The sequence below is a fragment of the Triticum urartu genome, chromosome 7 (genome assembly GCF_003073215.2).
Source record: "Triticum urartu cultivar G1812 chromosome 7, Tu2.1, whole genome shotgun sequence".
Taxonomy (NCBI): Eukaryota; Viridiplantae; Streptophyta; class Magnoliopsida; order Poales; family Poaceae; genus Triticum; species Triticum urartu.
The window spans coordinates 543,240,760-543,259,253 of NC_053028.1; positions in this window are offsets into that span (position 1 = coordinate 543,240,760).

Consider the following 18,494-nt stretch of genomic DNA (forward strand, 5'->3'; position numbering starts at 1 on the left):
TTTATTCCTTTGCAGTAGGGAAAAATTGGCTTTACGCAAAAACCTTATAACCATAGAGCTTTTCCACCCAGCCATATATGCATATAGTGATAGCCATTGTTCATCATTTTCTCTATGGTGTGAATTTGCCAGTACATTCAATGTATTGACCCGTTTCGGGCTGCAACGTCTCATGTTGCAGGTTTCTTACGACGAGTAAGTGATACATTAGGGTTACGATTTCTACACTCAACTTTGCCGTTGGTGTTGATGGGAATCCACAACCTTGTTGCTTCCGCTATATGGATTGAGGTAATAGTATTTACGTTACTATATACATGTGATTTACCTCTGTTATAAATCCTTCGAGTACTGTGTGTGTCAGCATACTGATCCAGGGATGACACATAAGCACAGAGACTTGATCCATTCGGGTCGGGTCGCTACAAGATGGTATCAGAGCACATGTTGACTGTAGGACGTGACCCTAGAAACTGGCAAGCCCATAGCAAAGATTTTTCTCTACAACTTTCCCCTTTCAAAAAGATCTTTTACCTCTCTTCTCTTCTGAGCTTATTCAAAAATTCTCTTTAGTGAGACCATAGCCCCTTTCCCTTTTGACCACTCGAAGATTCGACTGATGAGACCACTCTAAGAAGTACAAGATATTGGACAACTAAGACCACTTCGGAATGAAGAGTATTTTCCGTGCATCTGAATAATGGAAACTACAATGGTTGAAGACCGAAGACAAGTAGAATTTGGAGGCTCTGAAGAATTCCCAGATTTATATGACCTAGGAAGGCTACCCTTATGGAACTTGGCAGACTATGGAAGTGTCAATACCCGAGATCCAGGTGTATTGGAGAAAGACTGAAACAAGGAGTATGAGAACTCGAAGTTTTGTCAAAGAAAACCCCAAGGCAGGAGATATCAACTGGCAAAATAGCTCATGGCAATGACAAGGGAAACACGGTTATCCGTGATGTCAACGCCGCTGATGCTATTGTCACCGTGCTGAGTTAAGGATGCATTTCATCAGAATGGATTTGATGGAAGAAGGCTGATGGAGCACCTATCATAAGATGAAGTTTTAGCCCTAGCCGGTGTATCACCAGGATCTGGAGTAGTACATCAAGAAGTTTAAAATGGAGCTCCAGGAAGTCGTATTAGACAAGGAGCATTTCGTGAAGAACTTAGGTCCAAGAAGCGAAAGTAGCCAAGCTGGAGGAGCTACAACCTCGAGATATCGGAGAATTGTCAAGAACTGAAGGACAGTATGACCATGGTTCATGTGAAGGATGTTGAAACCTAGAAGTTTGAAATGCAACTCCAGAATATTAAAGGATGTCACGAGAGATTTCACGTCAACAGAGATGATCTGGCAAAAGAACTTGAGAAGGAAAAGCATGATTGGAAGAAGCCATTGGAGGCTTGAACAAGACTTGAAGAGTTTAGCAACGATGACCTTAGCAGACCAAACCCCTGTTATATACCTACGATAGATGCGACGATTGTGAGCTTTCATTTGTTTGATGTTTTTCGACAGCCACAACAAAAATCTGTCTTTTTCAAAACTTTTGTTTGTATTGTGTGTATCCCTCTCTACCCTCTTATCTCACCCCAAAACCCTTGGACCCAATAGAGGATGAATGGAGATGAGCTTGTATTTTCAGGACCAATGAGTCAATTGGAGACAGACCGATGGATTCAGAACATGGAGGATCACATGGAGAATAACCCTATAGTTGGACATGATATGGCCCAGCATGCTCTTCAATGCTTTGAAAGAGGTGCTGCTACTTGGTGGAGGATATACCAAACCATGAATGGAAGGCAAGGAGTAACCACTTGGAAAGAATTTAAGTTGACTTTGCCAAAGTCTCGGTTTGTGTCCCAGAAGTTGAAGCCTTATGGAAAGGATATGAAAAAAAACTTGTGCATGCAAGCTTTGTGGAGAAATAGGACACAACCACAAAGAACACAAGGATGAATGCCCTAACTGTGAAGGAAGTCACCCAGCTGAAGAATGCCCAACTAGGCAGATCACTTGTTTCTTGTGTGAAGGGACTACCCACTACCCTGCAAAGAACCATCCAGCAGAAGGAAGAAGCAATGAAAGGAGTCCTTATGGAAAGTTTAGAAGAACCTGTGCTGAAGAAAGAGGTGGAGGACACACCCAAAGAAGAGCCAATTAAACCCTGCACCAAGTCATGCTATTCATGTGGAGAAGAAGGACACCTCTCCCAGAATTGTATGAATGGGGATCTAGTAGAATTCCCGACGGAGGAAGTAGAATATGACCCACAGGAAATAGAAGCTCTGATTGGAATGGAAAAGTCCAGAAAGAGAAGTAGATTGGATTCCAGGAAAGACCTGAGTCATATCACATGTTTCAGGTGCAAAAATTCAGGACACTACTTCAATGATTGCCCAAAAGGGAAGATGAGGACCCCAGGAGGCTATATAATCACAAGGAAACCTCGAAACTTGTCAGAAGTAATATGTTTCCGTTGTAATGAAGCAGGGCACTTTGCCAGAGATTGTTCGAAGGAGAAGGAGACTTGTGATAAATAGTTGAGTTCATAACAGAAGAAATGGAGTAGTAGAAGTGAGAATATTTTCTTTTATATTGAGGTGGTGAGTTGAGACAGGTAATGGAGAAGCGAGAGATTGAAATCACTTGAGAATGAATAAAGTAGCATCGTTGGTACTGATATGGATTTATGAGTTGTTACTCTATGGAGAAGGATTGTGGCCATTCTGAGGATATGAGAAATATGGTCTATGGAAGGTTTGTGCATTTTAAGGGTGGTAGTACCCTGTAAGAACCGTTGACCCCTGGAAAAGATAAGCATACTCCACTGAGTGGATTTCGGACAAAATGAATACGAGTTTTGTCTCGATATGTGTGATGCCCCAAGAGTATGTGGGATGAAGTTGGAGACCGTCAGTTGTTTGGACCAAAGGTGATCAAAGGAGTCAGAAGAGAATGTTAAGTTGATTCGAGATAGACTGAAGGTAGCTCAGTCCAGGCAGAAGAGTTATGTAGACTCAAAAACTCAAGGAGGTAGTCTATGAAATTGGAGACAAAGCATGTCTTCGCGTGTCCCCTATGCGAGGAGTTAAATGTATTGGAGTTAAGGGACAGTTAGCCCCGAAATTTGTAGGACCATACCGAGTTTTGGATTGTATGGGAGAAGTGGCCTACAAGTTTGAGTTACCCGAAGGACTGTCAGGAGTTCAGGATGTGTTTCACATTCCCAGTTGAAGAAGTGCCATGCAGAGATGGCCAATATTCCCTGTAAGGATGCTTGACCCTGGAAAGGATAATGATGTTCCACGAAGTAGAGTATGGACTTCATAAGTATAAGTTTTATCTCGGTATGAGGGATATCCCACGAGGATGAAGAGATGAAGTACTATTGGATATAAAGGAGGTGTGATGTTGGAAATATGGATCAATGGAAAATTCCATGATGAGTCTGAGTAATCAAGTCTTAGTTTGGTGCCAATAGAAGGAAGGAAGACAATACAATTGGATGGATTTAAGTATACTGGGAAAGCTGGAAGTTGGATGTTGGATTAGAGATCAGTTGCCCGAAGATGAGTTCAAGGACTACAAGTGATGAGATGGGCCATAACCCACAGGCCCCAAGACCTTCCAAGAAGCAAGCACACTCTTGCTGAAGGAAAAACCCTGGAAGAGGATGTGCCCTTATCGATAGACGATCTTATAGGAGTAACGCAAAACCTGAGAGTTGTGAAGGAACGATAGATGGTTGTTTGGCTTGCAGAATCTATGGATTTATCCGAACTTGGTTCGTCGACAAGAGAAATTCTGCAATGCTTGTGAGGATGACCGAGTGTTAGAATGCGAGATTCGCTAAACCGTATACAAGGTAATGATTTGGGTGCAGGATGGATTGATAACCATACCGACTTACTCTTATTATTCGCCTTGCTATATGGGGTGGTAAATCTGAGTGACTTGCCTATAGTAGAGAGACGGCGATATTAAACCTTGTTTAAACTTTAGAATGGTATAAGTATTTTTCCCCCTCGTACACGGCAGTTGTTGCCAACCGTAGGTTATACGATGAGAATCAACCCAGACCATTTCCTGCAGGAGAAACCATAAATTGTTGACCACCATGAGATATCGATAGTTGTTTAGTTTTGGCGCCAGACCCGTCAGCTAAGAAGACCCATTCTCGGAATAACCTTACCAAGAGGAAAGGACAGAAGAATTGAGGAAAAGGTTATGCCACTACCGGAAGAGCCCGGATAAGGAATTATCCTGAAGAACTGAGAAGACCGGCCCTGTCAAGAATAAGGATGGAGTATATGAGTATTGATGGGACTGTAACAATCTTCTAAGGGAGGTAGCACCCCAGACACCGTGTGATGATCGATGGATTTTGAGAAGACCCCCAAACCCTAACTTTTTCTTGCTAGCCTCTCCGAATCTCGAGGACGAGATTCATTTAAGGGTGGTAGGTTTGTAACATCCCAAAATTCTAAATTTTCGAATGTTATAATAAATAGATAGATTTGACTGATTGTTTGATTGATTGACTGAAAGTGAGTGAATTCGAAACTTTTTGAAAGTTAAATGAGAGGGAATAAAAGGACTTTCCCAAACTTTCATATTTGCTTTCTGATCTCCATGAATTCAAATGCTTTTCAAACACAAAACCCTAGAGAGAAGATGACATGACTTCTTCCATTTAAAATGAAAAGGGTGTTTGAAAAATATTTGAATACCATTGGGAAATATTTTCCAATTCAGAAACTTTATGCAACTCAATGATTTTCACGAGAGAAGATAAAATGACTTCTTCAAATTATATGAAATATGAGTTGGGAGTTTCAAAGAATTAAATTCAAAGTTCTTTTGAATTTATTTTCAATTTGGAATGTTATATATTAGATCATCATGCATATCTTTTTCTTGCATTTTGGTCGATCCTAGAAATTTCACGCAACTCAAGGACCTTCGGAGAGAGTTGGAGATTTCGTTATTTTCATATTTGAGAGTTTTCTCGAATTTGAAAAGAGGATCATTTGATTTATTTATTGCATCTTCAATAATTTTTCCGGTGTCAAAATATAAGAGGGAATAATATGACTTTCCCAAATTTAGGAAAAAAATGAAGATTTAATAAATAGATCAAGTTTTGGTTTTGCCGGAGTTTTATTTGCATTTTATTTGGATAGGGAAAAATGCATGTTTTCAAAAAATTGCATTTTAGGTCCGGAGAAAAGTTCATTTTGTTCGACTCATTTTTAGGAGTCGGGGAAAATTTACTTTTAGAATTTTGGAGCCCGTTTAGTTTTCTTTTTTGTTTTTTTTCTGCGCGCGGAATCAGTTAAAAAAAACTGGACCAAGGCCCAGCCGGGCCAAAGGCCCAAGCCAAGCCGCAGCCTCCCTGCGCGCAGCGCAGCGCCAGGCGCCAGGAGCGCCCCAGGCCGCCGCCTCTTGCTCCACGAATCCTAAAAGGATTCTAGGGTAGCCCCTCCCCTCTTTCCTTTGTTTCGTTTTTCTTCTAGGACTCTTTTTCCTATTCTTTTTCTTGCCCTCTACCCCAAGTAAACCCTCCCCTCACCTATATAAATACCCCCATAGACCCCCCCTCTCCTCACACCAAAAACCCAAACCCCCTCTCCTCCCCAAGCCGCGCCCCACCCCGCGCCCCTCACCCACCGCCGCACCCCTCACCCCGCGCCACCGCACCCACCCCGCGCCCCTCACCCCGCGCCGCCGCGCCTAAGCCGCCGCCGCCGCCTAGCGCCGCCGCCGCCGCCGCCCTAGCACGCCGCCGTCGCCACCGTTCGCCCCACCTCGCCGGAGGTAGCCCCGCGCCTTTCTTTTTCTTCCCCGCGGTTCGGTTCTTTTAAAAGAAACCGTTCCGGTTTTCTTTTCCGGTTTTCTCTCCGATTCTTCGTTTCGGTTTCTTTTCCGAAACCCTAGATCGGTTTTCCGTTTTCTTTTTTCGGTTTCTTTTCCGAAAACCCTAGATCGGTTTTCGTTCTTCTTTCGGACCGTTCGTCTCAACGAACGTGATCACCGATTATTCCCGGTTAACGACGCCCGTTCGTTTAACCGTTCGTCTCTTTCTTTTCGTCGGATTTATTCCGCGATCGTGATCTCAGATCCGATCTTCGTTCTAGTTTATCTTCTCGCCCGTTTATCGGAATCAGGTGATTCAAGCGCCTGGAGTTTCGTCTCGAAACCGCCATTCCGTCTAATCAACTTAAACAAGTTTTTGCCCCGGTAAAATTTGACTTAGATTCAACTTGCTAGAACCGAGTTGTTTTCTTCCGCCGTTTGTTTTCCGTTTCTTTGTTCGGTTCGTTCTTTCTTTGCAACCGGAGTTCTTAAGTTGAACCTTCTGGTTCGTTCTCTCGTTCGAGTTTTGCTTGTGCATTAGATGAGTACTTATTGTGTGGTTACTATTGCTTGCTTACGATAGATTGACCGGAGTGTGACGAGTAGATCTATCACGAGTTTTGAGTGCGAATCATCTTCATCAACATTGCAGGCAAGTTCACACTTTGATCATACCTTTTCTACAACCCATGTTTTATTGCATTAGATCAATCCTCACACATTGCATGATTAGGATGTAATTAAATTGTGGGATGGGAAGTAGATGAGGTAGTACCTATTACCTGTATTACTATGAAACCCTTGGAAGTTACTTCTACGTTTGCTTATTATGCCATGCTATGCTAGTAGACGTGGATTGGGTGAGTGATATCCATGACAGATGTGAGATTGATAATTTTAATGGTTTATCTAAGGTGGCAACTTAAACACACATCTGGGTGGATTGAGGCACCTGATGTCTATCAGGACTTGCCTGTTTTTTTTGGACCGCCACCCAGGCTCAAAGGGATCATAAGATCTTTCATGCTAGAAACTTCCGTGTGCAGCCACAAGCTATTATGGGCTCTGGCATAGTTGACTAAGTTGTGCGAACTCTTACGGGTAGACTAGCAGATGTAGGGGAAAGTAGGTGTACCGGTCTACCCACACGTAAGGTGCTAGCGCTTCTGAAAAACTATGTCTCGGTCATCCGTTTCTCAAACACCGTGTAGTGCGAGAAACCAAACGGAGGCGATCGAGTCTTGTGGGGAAAAGTGCGCAAACCTCTGCAGAGTGTACAAACTAATCATGATTAGCCGTGTCCCCGGTTATGGACATCTTGAGTATCTAGTACTTGAATATCATGTGAATCTCAACATGTTACTTCTAATTAATGTTGTTGGGTATTAATTATTTTTAATTGGGATTGAGAATGCTGTCAACCATTCTCGATGTTTCACAACCACCATGATAGTTAAATAAATTTATTCCTTTGCAGTAGGGAAAAATTGGCTTTACGCAAAAACCTTATAACCATAGAGCTTTTCCACCAGCCATATATGCATATAGTGATAGCCATTGTTCATCATTTTCTCTATGGTGTGAATTTGCCAGTACATTCAATGTATTGACCCGTTTCGGGCTGCAACGTCTCATGTTGCAGGTTTCTTACGACGAGTAAGTGATACGTTAGGGTTACGATTTCTACACTCAACTTTGCCGTTGGTGTTGATGGGAATCCACAACCTTGTTGCTTCCGCTATATGGATTGAGGTAATAGTATTTACGTTACTATATACATGTGATTTACCTCTGTTATAAATCCTTCGAGTACTGTGTGTGTCAGCATACTGATCCAGGGATGACACATAAGCACAGAGACTTGATCCATTCGGGTCGGGTCGCTACACTATAATTTTCCTATTCCTGTAAAATTCCTATCCTATGAACCAAAGAAGGCCTTAAGACTTTTTCCCTTGGGTTTTCGCAAGCCCGAGGGTCATCTTTATTTTAACCCCCCCGGGCCAATGCTCCTCTGAGTATTGGTCCACACTAGAGCCCTTTGCAGCGCTACCTCAGGGAAACTTGAGGGTTGGTTTTAGTTGTACGGATTGCTCATCCGGTGTGCCCTGGGAATGAGATATGTGCAGCTCCTATCAGGATTTGTCGGCACAGTCGGGTGGTCTTGCTGGTCTTGTTTTACCATTGTCGAAAAGTCTTATAACCGGGATTCTGAGTCTGATCAGGTCTTCCTAGGAGAAGGAATATCCTTCGTTGACCATAAGATCTTGTGATGGGCTAAGTTGGGACACCCCTGCAGGGTATAAACTTTCGAAAGCCATGCCCGTGATTATGAGGCAGACGGGAATTTGTTAATGTCTGGTTGTAGAGAACTTGGCACTTGACTTAATTAAAATGAATCAACCGCGTGTGTAGCCGTGATGGTCTCTTTTCGGCGGAGTCCGGGAAGTGAACACGGTCTTGTGTTATGCTTGAACATAAGTAGTTTCAGGATCACTTCTTGATCATTTCTAGCTTCACGGTCGCTTGTGTAGCCGTGCCCATTGCGTAGCTTCTCATCTTACTCTTATTTGCGTATGTTAGCCACCATATTTTGCTTACCGCTTGCTGCAGCTCCACCTCACTACCTTATCCTACCCATAATCTTCAATAGTCTTGATCTCACGGGTGTGAGATTGCTGAGTCCTCATGACTCACGGATACTTCCAAACAGTTGCAGGTGCCGATGATACCAGTCCAGACGATGCTATCGAACTCAAGTGGGAGTTCGACGAGGACCTTGGTCGCTACTATGTGTCTTTTCCAGATGATCAATAGTGGTGCCCAGTTGGGACGATCGGGGATCTAGCATTTGGGGTTGTCTTATTTTATTTTGGTTCCGTAGTCAGACCTTGATTGTACTCTCGATGATGTATGTTTAACTTGTTATTTGTGTGATGTGGCGATTGTAAGCCAGGTCTTTATCCCTTTCTTATTCAGTACATGAGATTGTGTGAAGATTACCCCTCTTGCGACAAAACCACCATGCGGTTATGCCTCCAAGTCATGCCTCGACACGTTGGAGATATAGCCGCATCATGGGCATTACAGCGATGTTCGAATGTTGTGGGTGCATTATGTTATTGTATACCATGTGAGAAATGAATCGAATTTGGCTGTACTAAATACATGAGAAATAAATACAATTGCTATATTTCCAAGTTGTTAAGCATGCTTGGTTTGGTTAACTGTCTAATCTTCTATTAGGAGTATGTTATATTGTGCAATGTGGTGCTCAGTTAACGTTTGGTTCATTTGTTGTGGTGTTTAGTTAACTTATTTATTTGGTTCAATTCTACAATGCGATGTTTAATTGTTGTGGATGCATTATGTTATTGTTTACCATGTGAGGAATAAATTGAATTTGGCTATACTAAATACATGATAAACAAATACAATTGCTATATTTCCATGTTGTTAAGCATGCTTGGTTTGGTTAACTGTCTAATCTTCTATTATGAGTATATTATATTGTGCAATGTGGTGCTCGGTTAATGTTTGGTTCATTTGTTGTGGTGTTTAGTTAACTGCTTGGTTCAATTCTGCAACGCGATGTTCAATTGTCGTGGGTACAATTTTGTATTGTTGTGCATGTGAGGAATAAATCGAATTTGGCTGCACTTAATACATGAAAAACATATACACGTGCTATATTTCCTAGTTCTTAATCATGCTTGGTTTGGATAAATGGGTTTTCCATGTGGCTTGCATTAATCTGATGAATCTGCAATGTGCTTATTTTTCATCAACATATTTTACTGATAGCATGCAAACACTTATTTAACCTAATGACTAACTACCTTATATGTGTTGCAGGGAAACAATGGGAAGCACTGAGGTTTACAATTCAGGTTAGCATGTGCATGGTCTGTTGTCTAATAGCACATTATTGTGCAATTGCAGGAACCATTCTAATATTTAGGTTTTTAATAATTTGGTCTTGCACATGTAGGTCATGCTGTTAGAGGTTTTGACCCACTGTTCGACCCTTTTTGCATATGGGGAAATGGGTTGCCCATGAATATCAGTCAAGTCAAGAAACTCGGAAAGATTGTTAGGATAAAGAAATTAGCAACAGAAAACAACAAGATCTTTATCTGCACAATGAAGAAGACATTATTTCACTACAAGATGGTACTAACTATTATACCTTGCCTTTTTTTATTCCTTTGCCCCATTTCCAATATAGAGAAGATATTTATGCACATCCTTGTTTTCAGGCCTTTCCAAAGCAGTTCACTGATGATTACCTCTCAAACCACCTGTATGGTCAAGAGGCGAGGAAGGTATTCATACAACACCCATGGTTCAATATTGAAGTGTTCCTGAAGAGGACGAAGGATGGACGGTCAATCATCCACAGTCACTGGCCTAAAAGTTACAAAGACCTTCAACATCAGTGAAGGCTCAATATTCGCCTTCTGCTTCAGCAGTTTTCCAGATGAGATACATCTGTCTATGTACCGTTTATGATGCTAATTTCGAAAGGTTATATATCTTGCATGTGAAACTTGTTGCTGGGGTAGTTGTGTAACGGGGTAGCTGAGTGTTGAAGCTATATGATGTTGTACTCTGATGTATTTCAATTATAAAAATGAAATATATTGTGTGCTTAATATGAAATGTCAATTAGATTAATAAATGGATTATTAATAATCAGATAGTTAGCCTGCTAATTGGGTTTTCTATGGCAAACGGTTATTGAGAAAACACCGTGTGTAATGCATTCAATAACGCACATAGTTTTTATGAATAAACCGTGTTAGATTAATGAACAATCGCACACGACATCCTCTTGAAAACTGTTTGCGTTAGGGAGCCGACACAAATGTTTACCACATCAAAATTGTGTGTGATGGACAGCCTTTGCCACACAGTTTCTTCTACGCACCGTGTGTGATGCATTCAATAACGAAAACGATAAAATTGTTAATATCGTGTGCAATGGCAACGCTATCACAAACGATTTAACGAGGAAAATTGTGTGTGATGTATCTGTTGACGGAAACATTTTCCTTGGAGCGACTGTGTGGGATGTACATATGATCGGAAACAATTTCGCTTGTATAATTGTATTTTTAGCTCTACTATACGTATTTCCGTATTTGAGCGTTCGCCGGTCGCACACAACCTTATTTTGCCGAGCGTGTGTGCCAGGAGGGCATATCCCCGACGGTTTCTGGGTCGTGTGCGAAGGACCCCCCTATCACCATCACTCACTAGGCGACGGTTCAAAATGCCATCACGGAAAGGGGTTAAAAACCATTTGTATAGCACTTCGTTGTACTAGTGTTAACTTCGACAGTGTTGCCCTTCTCCTGATTCCCTCTCTTGATCCCTTCCGAAGGTGAGCTTTTTTGCTTTTGCTTCATGGTTTGGGGTCTTTCTATTCACATCTGAGATCCAATCCCACGGGGTAGAATTAGCAGAATAGGGGGAGGCGGCAAGGTACAATACGACCGCTGGTATGGGAGCATGCGGTTACCATGCACTCTCTTTTCTTCCGAATCACCAAACGTGGCTTGGTTTCTCCCCACTTGATCATATCCATATGGAAGGCTTTTATGACGTCCAATTAGCATATTTTACACCAAAATAGGTGTTCTCCAACCAATGCTCAAATCTCCTACTTCTTTGGAATCCTGGTGAAGTGTGACAAAAGGGCATGTGAACACGGCAAAACACGAAAAATCCTATGACTAAGATTAAAAAATTAAGGTGAAAACTAATGCAAAATGTACTCATCAATCTCCTAGCAGGTTTTGAGCGTGACGAGGAGACGATGCAATCTTTTCTTTCCATCTCACGCAATACAAGAAAGTTGTTCGTTGTGTAAACATATTTTGACAAGTTGTTTCGTTCCTTTTTTGATATCTACTTTGGAGTCCCGTCGTGTGGTCTTGGAAGGAAGTAGCTGGTCAGTTCTCTTGGAGAAAATGCTTGGCCTATTTTGGAGGGACCTGCTTAGTAAATGGATTCTCTATGGATGTCTCTCGATGATGCTGAAACATAAACACACACATTATCCTTGGCTTCTCCAGTTCCTTTTCAACCTCAAGTTCAACTATTGTGAGATCAATTAGAGTTCTAGTGTTTGTCTTTGATGTACCCTTTGATAGTTGATAATGAAGATGCACACTGGTCACGTGTGTTACTGAGAGGGTAGCGTGGTATCCCCACCAAAAGGAGTTCACCACGTGTCACATTTCTTCAAGAGATTTGCCTCGCCTTTATCAATGGCGGCGTTTCTTTGTATTTTTGTTTAGTGTGCTACCAAGTGGATAGCGCCGCATCCCCAGGTAAAGGAATTCATCATGTGGCGCATATCTTCGAGAGGTTTCTTCTTATCTTCATCAAGGGCTGCGGTCTTTTGTATTTTCTCTATGTAAGCCTTGTGCAATTTCTATGGGCCTTGGACTAACGAAAGCATGTTTGCTAAAATAAAGCTATACTTTATGATACAATCACTATTGAGCCACTAGTAATGCACAATAATACACTAAAATTTACTAGTTGAACCGTACGAAGGGTATACGGAAAGAGAACAGGTAGTGTTCGTAAGTTTTGTTTAGATTAGTGTTCGTAAGTTTCAATCAACTGTTCTGCTTCTTCTTCTACCAAAAATATGATACGCAATTTGCATACTCTAGTGAAAAAAATCAATCTGCTAGGGTTTTCTCGATGACTTAGGATTACTGGCCAACAACTAATCAACAGTTTGATTAGATAAAAACGAGTTTGGTTAGTTGGTCAACTCCAGAGAGAGATAGTGCCAGTGTACTATTGAGTGGTGTGCACTAGACTACAAAGCTTTCAGGTCCGAGGGCCGAGGGAACTCGCTTCAAACACTTATTTTCCCATCTAGCAACTCCACTCTCTGGCCAAAACACTCATCGCCACCATGGGCGACGGCGCCCCCTCCCACCCCACCCGGCGCTACAATGGTGAGGATCGCATCAGCGCCCTCCCCAACGACCTCCGCGGCCACATCATCACCTGCCTCCCTTTCACGGACGCTGCGCGCACTGCCGCCTTCGCCTCCCACTGGCGCCAGATCTGGCGCACCACCCCGCTCGTCCTGCGCGACGCCGATGCCCACCTCCCTGAGGCCACGCGCGTCGCCACCGTCGCCGGGGCCCTCGCCGGCCACCCAGGGCCCTTTCACACCTTCAGCCTCTTAGGCTGCAGGTCCGCCTCCCTGGATCTCGAGCTCCCCAAGTGGCCGCGTGTAACACCCCGGACGTAACTTTCCATATTTGTATCCAACTCTTGCCGTTTCCGGCGTTAACTTATATTTATTTCTCGGGTTCGGGTCTTTGTCTCCGTGTGTTGTTTTCTTTTTCATGCATCTCATATCATGTCATCATGTGCATTGCATTTGCATACGTGTTCATCTCATGCATCCGAGCATTTTCCCCGTTGTCCGTTTTGCATTCCGGCGCTTCGTTCTCCTCCGGTGGTCATTTCTAGCTTTCTTTCGTGTGTGGGGATTAAACATTTCCGGATTGGACCGAGACTTGCCAAGCGGCCTTGTTTTACTACCGGTAGACCGCTTGTCAAGTTTCGGGTCATTTGGACTTCGTTTGATACTCCTACGGTTAACCGAGGGACCGAAAAGGCCTCGTGTGTGTTGCAGCCCAACACCCCCCAAATTTGTCCCAAAACCACCAAACTCTGCTCCATGTCCTAGAGCGTTCGATCACGATCGCGTGGGCGAAAACCGCACCTCATTTGGACTCTCCTAGCTCCACTTATGTCTATTTATACCCCCTCCGTTTTCGGATCTCTCCCTCTCCCCGAAACCCTAAAAAAAATTCATCCCCGCCAGATCCGCGCCGACGGACGTGTCTGCCCCCAGCCAGACGCGTCCGCCGCCGCCCGCCTACGCCATCCACGACGCGACACGTGGCGCCTCCGTGCCCACTTCGTCGGCCGCCGCCGCTGGCCCGCGAGAGCCCGGGGCCGGCCCTCTTCTTCCCCGACCGGGCCCGAGTCCCCGCCACCCGCGCGCCCTCTTCTTCCCCGAGCCCGGCCGAGTCCCCGCCGCCGTGCCAACTCTGGCAGCCGCGCCGCCCCGCCTCGGCTTCCGCGGCTCCGCCACCGACCACGCCGTCCCTCGGCGTCCGCGCCACCGACCACGCCGCCCTTCGCCACTCCGGCCACCCGGCCTCCTCCTCCCGCCTCGAGCTCCGACGAGCTTCAAGCCCGACTCCGGTGAACCTCAGCGTCCGTGCCCCGGCGAGCCCCGATCCAGATCTGAACGTGAACAGTAAACCCTAGGGTTGACTTTTGCCTCTCTCCGTTAAGTTTTTATGCTACTTTGACCTGCCCGTAACTTTGCATCCGTAGCTCCGATTTGGGCATATAATATATCAAAATCTTCATCTCGACATGTACATCATTTAGTTCCATTGCATAATTTGCATTCGAGTTCATCTTGATGCCAAAAATGCTGTTAGAAGGAGGCTTCGTGAGTTAAATTGCAGATCCGTTAGTTCATCATGCACTTTTGTCATTTTTGCCATGTTTAATTCGTGCATGATATGCCTGTGCCCCTTTGGGATGAATTGTTAAGCATTTTGTCTTCTTTTCAGAGGTTCCACCCATGAATTTTTAGGATGTGTGTGTTGTCTTGTGCAAGCTTGCGAAGAGAGGTACCTGAGATTGCAGATTTCAGGGACTTAGTGATTTTCACTAAGTCTGGGATATTTTAGTTCATGATGCTATATGTCCAGCTTGTTTCCTAGTGATCCGTGCCTCTTTTGAGGATGATCAGTAAGGGAGTTTTGATATTTATGTTATGCTCTATCCATCCATTCTTTGTTTGCATATGTGGAGTGCTCTAGGTTGACTCAATCGAGCTCAACTTTTGCTTCGTTGTTAATCTGGGCAGATCGTCAACTTGTTGGCGATTTTGCCGAAGCTACCGTTAGTGTTCCATGCATGCTATGCCTTTGTTCTTGCCATGTGTAGCTATCATATTGTGTCTTATTTGTGGATATATGCTTGCCTTGCCATGACTTGCACCGTAGTGAGTGCATCGATCTCGTTTATATGCCTTCGTGAGTTATATTTTCAGCATGTCTCAGTTTTCACTAAGTCTGAAAACTGATTGTGTTCGAGCTATGTTCGTGAGCTCGGTAGAGTATTTTGTGAACCCTTTTGGCCCCAGGTCACTTTGGGTGTTTTGTTAAGCTTGTTGAGTAGCTCCATGCCATGTTCTTACTTTTCATGTTCAGGGTTTGTATCATGTTGTTTTGCTGCTCCGAAGAGGGCTTCGTGATCTGAAATTTCAGGCTAGTGTTAATTTCACTAAGTCTGGAATCTGTTTTGCATATTCATTTTTGCCATGCTTGTTTGAACCTCTTAATGGATGAACTTGCCTATGGCTCAGTGCTAGTGTTTTGTTAACCATCTTGTGTACATCACTGCCATGTATTTTGTTTTCATGTTTGGTGGCTGTAGCATGTTCATTTCGTTGCGTTTAGATACCTACTTGCTGTAAATCGCAGACCGGTGTCATATCTTAAAACGCTCGCCATTTCCAAACCGTAGCTCCGATTCCTATGATCTTTATATCGTTTTCAAGCGATTTCATCCCCTCTATCCAGTGGCACACTTGGTTTTCCAAGTTGAGGCCAGGTTCATGCATTTCCTGTCATATCTTGCATTTTGCATCCCGCATCGCATCCCGCATAGAATATCATCATTTCATCATATTGCTTGGCCTTGCACGTGGTTGATTGTATCCTTGTTGCTTGTTTGTCCTGTTGGGTAGAGCCGGGAGACGAGTTCGCTACCGAGGAGCCCGTTGAGTTTGCTTGTGAGGATCCAGTCAACTCTGTCAACGGTGCAGGCAAGATGACCATACCCTCGAAATCACTACTATCTTTGCTATGCTAGTTTGCTCGCTCTTTTGCTTTGCCACTGCTACGATGCCTACCATTTGCTTGTCAGCCTCCCAATTGCATGATTGAACCTTTAACCTACCATTGTCCTAGCAAACCGTTGATTGGCTATGTTACCGCTTTGCTCAGCCCCTCTTATAGCGTTGCTAGTTGCAGGTGAAGTTTGGAGGCCGTTCCTTGTTGGAACATCATTCATTTACTTGTTGGGATATCATTATATTGCTATGTTATCTTAATGCATCTATATACTTGGTAAAGGGTGGAAGGCTCGGCCTCTCGCCTAGTGTTTTGTTTCACTCTTGCCGCCCTAGTTTCCGTCATATCGGTGTTATGTTCCCGGATTTTGCGTTCCTTACGCGGTTGGGTTATAATGGGAACCCCTTGATATTTCGCCTTGATTAAAGCTTTTCCAGCAATGCCCAACCTTGGTTTTACCATTTGCCACCTAGCCTTTCTTTCCCTTGGGTTCTGCAGACTCAAGGGTCATCTTATTTTAAACCCCCCGGGCCAGTGCTCCTCTGAGTGTTGGTCCAAAACGTCAGCCGCCGGTGGCTACCAGGGGCAACTCTGGGCTGGCCTACCGGAAGTTTAGACAATCTGAGTGTGCCCTGAGAAAGAGATATGTGCAGCTCCTATCGGGATTTGTCGGCACATTCGGGCGGTGTTGCTGGTCTTGTTTTAACCTGTCGAATTGTCTTGTTGTACCGGGTTACCGAGTCTGATCGGTGTGTCTCGGGTGGAGGTCTTATCCTTCGTTGACCGTGAGAGCTTGTCATGGGCTAAGTTGGGACTCCCCTGCAGGGATTGAACTTTCGAAAGCCGTGCCCGCGGTTATGGGCAGATGGGAATTTGTTAATGTCCGGTTGTAGATAAATTAAACCTTTATTAATTAAAATGAATCAACTGCGTGTGTTGCCGTGATGGCCTCTTCTCGGCGGAGTCCGGGAAGTGGACACGGTGTTGGAGTAATGCTTGCGCAGGTTGTTCCTTCTAGTTTCTCGCTCGCGCTTTGCCTCCTCTTCTCGCTCTCCTGTGCGAATAAGTTAGCCACCATATACGCTAGTTGCTTGCTGCAGCTCCACATATACTTGCCTTATCCTGTCCTATAAGCTTAAATAGTCTTGATCGCGTGGGTGTGAGATTGCTGAGTCCCTGTGGCTCACAGATACTATAATTCCAGATGCAGGTCCAGGTGATTCCGCTCCAGGTGACGAGTACGAGCTCAAGTGGGAGTTCGACGAGGACTCTCAGCGTTATTATGTTTCCTTTCCCGATGATCAGTAGTGGTGCCTAGTTGGGGTTATCGATTCAGGGCCTTGTCGCATGTTGGGGGTCTTTTCTATTTGGCACCGTAGTCGGGCCATGAGTGATTTGTATGATGGATGTTATTTATGTACTTTGATGTGACGTGGCGAGTGTAAGCCAACTATGTACCCCCCTTTATATTATTTATGTACATGGGATGTGTGATGATTTCCTGACTTGCGACACTGCTTTCAATGCGGTTATGCCTCTAAGTCATGCCTCGACACGTGGGAGATATAGCCGCATCGAGGGCGTTACAAGTTGGTAATCAGAGCCTTCCCCGACCTTAGGAGCCCCATTGCTTGATCGTCTTAGCAGCCGAGTTGTGTCTAGAAAAATGTTTTGAGTCACTTAGGAATTATATATCGGAGAGTTAGGAATTCTTTTTACTTCCCAGTCTCCTCATCGCTCTGGTAAGGCATCCTGACGTAGAGTTTTGACTCTTCTCTTCTCAAATTTCACTAAAAAAAATTTTAGGATCACGCGAGTATCTTGGTTTTGTTCCGATGGTTTTGTGACGAGAACATTGTTCTTGGTGCCTCCTGTCTTTAGGGGTTGTGGCAGTGTCCCGGGGAGTTGAGCTCCGAGGTGTTGTCGTCACAATTTTATCGTTGCAATTCTGGTATACTTGAGATATGTGCGCGACATCGAAAAACTCCTTTATGCAGTTCGTTGGTGAGATAACCTCGACGCCACCCAGTACTGGGGCGGGAGTTCGGGAGTATCGCCATAACTTGTATAACGGATGCTTTTCGAAGGTTGAGATAGATGGGTTTCCGAAGGTTTCTTGGTTATGTGTTAAAGGATGGATACAGCTGGATGTAGGATTTGCTAGCTTGAGTGAGATATTATGCCCCCCTGTATCCCCAACACCTGATTGCATAACCGGGAAAATTTCGGGAATTTCATAGGTGGGAATTCAAGTAGCCTTAGGATATCTTTCCGACAGATGTATGATATGAAATTGGGGTTCGACGTCTAGTGGTTCGCCTATTCACGGTCGATTTTACAGTGGTCTCGTTGTGTCTTAAAGAGTCCTTGGCTATGCTGACTCGGGGATGCTTCGTATGTCATGTGCACTGCCTTGTACATGATGGTGCTGTACGATCGAGCCCGTGTAGGTTCCACCACGAAAACTTCGGACGAAATTTCTATCATGTATTTGTTCCGGCTTATTCCGCAAGCCAACCCTTGGTTTTATTTCGAGTTGTGGCATTCGTCTTGCTTCGACGTCATATGTTGATTCCATCCCTCGTTGTTGTACCCCTTCTACCTGATTCTTCGTGGCTTCGCAATTTAGGAATATGTGACCACTTCAAGAGAAATGCATTCGTTCATTTTGTTCGGATGTGAAGACTTTATGTTGCAAT